Source organism: Penaeus chinensis, chromosome 42, assembly GCF_019202785.1.
Source record: "Penaeus chinensis breed Huanghai No. 1 chromosome 42, ASM1920278v2, whole genome shotgun sequence".
Taxonomy (NCBI): domain Eukaryota; kingdom Metazoa; phylum Arthropoda; class Malacostraca; order Decapoda; family Penaeidae; genus Penaeus; species Penaeus chinensis.
The window spans coordinates 1,938,489-1,940,988 of record NC_061860.1 but is presented as its reverse complement, the minus strand read 5'-3'; the positions used below and the strand labels follow the sequence as shown (position 1 = coordinate 1,940,988).

The 2,500-nt window shown below is 28.4% G+C and overlaps 1 protein-coding gene across 2 annotated transcripts in view; it reads left to right on the top strand.

Annotated features, from left to right (window-relative positions):
• The window catches only part of LOC125047999, a 41,719-nt gene that overhangs the window by 34,077 nt on the left and 5,142 nt on the right, over positions 1-2,500 (top strand). The window lies entirely within an intron of this gene.

The following is a 2,500-nucleotide window of genomic DNA, read 5'->3' as shown; positions in this document are numbered from 1 at the left end:
TGTTCGTCAAACACTCATCATATACTTCTTTTCCATTTCATCTCCATCAGATACGCAGCAAAGTAAACCGGTACTATTTTCTTATTATCATCATTATTATTATCTGTTATTCTCCTTAAATACCTTTTCTCTTTTCTTCTTCTTTTTATACGTGAGTTTGACCTTAAGGTTTAACCTTTTGTTTTATGTTTGACGTTAACTCCTCATCTTCATAATTTTATACGTTCTTTGTAGAGCACTTAAGTATAGCTATAAATATTCTCAATAAAAAAATAGTTTCATCCGGTAAGCTCTTAGATGGGAACGAGCGTTTAGTATAATTCAATGATGATGATAGTTATGATGATGATGATGAGGTGGATGCTGGTGGTGATTATGATAATGATGATGGTGATGATGATGATAAAGAGGGTGGTTGTAGTGATGAGAATGATGAGGATAATGGTGATGGTGATGATGATGGTGGTGGTGAGGGTAATGGGTGATGATGATAGTGATGATAGTAAGGATAACAATAGTAGTGGTGATAGTAATACATAATTTGGATAATTGTTATATGTGTTAATATTAACATTGCCAACAACGATAATAGTAATGAAAAAGATGATACAAAGATTGTTAATAATGTAACCGATTATCATAGTCTAATAATCGTTAATAATAATAATGATAATAATTATAACAACAGTACAGTAGTAGTAGTAGTACTAATAATGATGATGATAATGATGTTGATGATGATGATGATGGTATAAGAAGGATAATAATGATAGTAATAATAACAATAACAATAATATCAATGCTAATGATAAGGGTAAAAATACAACAAGAGTTATAATAGATAGGCAAAAGGAATTACAAATACCTCCACACAGAAAATAAAAAAAACATATAATACAAAAAAGGAAAAACGAAATTTCTGAGAAAGACACAAAAAGACACAAGGTGCAAATCAAGACATGCTTTCTCCTGAATCATGAAACATAAAGCACGCTAATGTGTGTGATTTTGATCGCTATCTCTTTGTTTGACTTAATATTAATTTTGTTCAGTTCGATCGCACGTGGACGCTTGTTCTGTGAAACTGTTTTTTGTTTTCGGTCGTGTTTGTCATTGCTGTTTGTTGTTGTTGTTGGTATGTTGTCTTGTTTATCACTTGTGTGTTTGTTATTATTATAGAGACGTGGCTAAATCGCCTATCTCAGTATTTCTACCATAACTATGTAAATGAACCAACATTTATCTGTTAAACATAACAAGATAATATATTCAACAAAGTACATATATCAATAGTATTTACAGAATGAGAAATAAATAAAAGGAAACCAGAATTTCGTGACTAGGCGATTTTCAGGGGACAGTATGAAATATCTACATGATAGGGGTGACTACGATATTATTACAGGTGTCGTTCTTGGCGGTGGTGGTGGTGTTTTGTTGTTGTTGTCACCAATTTTATTTGTTTTTTTTATTTGTTATTTTTTGTCGTTGTTGGTAGTTTCTTTTTTCTTTTCTTTTTTAATAGTGTTCTTATCGTTGTTTTGTTTTTCATTATGGTTTCTTATTATTTTGATTTTAGTTTTTTTGTTTTCTTTGTTGTCTTTTGTTGTTTGTTTTTGTTGTTAGTGTTGCTATAGTTACCATGACAAAGGATTATTTATTTATCTGATCAATTAGTTACCCAAATTTCCAATGATTTTAATTTACCTTTTTTTTTATTAAATATGTGTATTTTTATCATTAGCATTGCTATACTTACCTTTGAATACACCAAAATCAGTAACTTTATTTTATTAAATCAATTAATTACCCAGTTATTTTAATCGTCAATTTATCAATTATCTATTAGTAGTATATTTATCTTAACTCTTGTTTAAAAATAACTCACAGGTTGCAGTATTTTCGAAGAAAGTTTAGGTAAAGGTCATTTCTCGGAATTTTTAGCTATATATATAGTGGTTTTAATATTTCTTTACCTCTTAAAAAAAGTATTTTGAAGGTTATTCTTAGGTTTAGGAATTATATAGCCTTTCAAAACATTTTTGGGAATATATTAAATTTATTCAACATTTTCAACATCTTAATTTACATACCCCACGCGTGTATAAAGTATTTTCAAACTTTTTTTTAGCTACAATGATTATATATTCTCAACATTCTCCAGTCGCATTCTGTAACGTTTAAAAAAATACAAGTGTATATTGTATTTTCAGCCATTTTATTTCAGGAGTATAGTCTAGTATATAACATTTCAAAGCATTTTTTTCAAACTGTATTTTTTATCATTCTTTGTCAACAATTGTAAAGCATTTCATCACTTGTTTAGCCTCATATGTAATATATATATATTTTTTTTTTAGTATTTGTATGTATGTTCAACATTTTAGTAATAGACATGATAATTTTAATTTTGTTTAGAGAAAGAAATCGGTATCTTAATATTTGATGTATAGGTAACATGTTCATAATTGTGCTTGTGTGTATGTGTGTGTGTATGTGT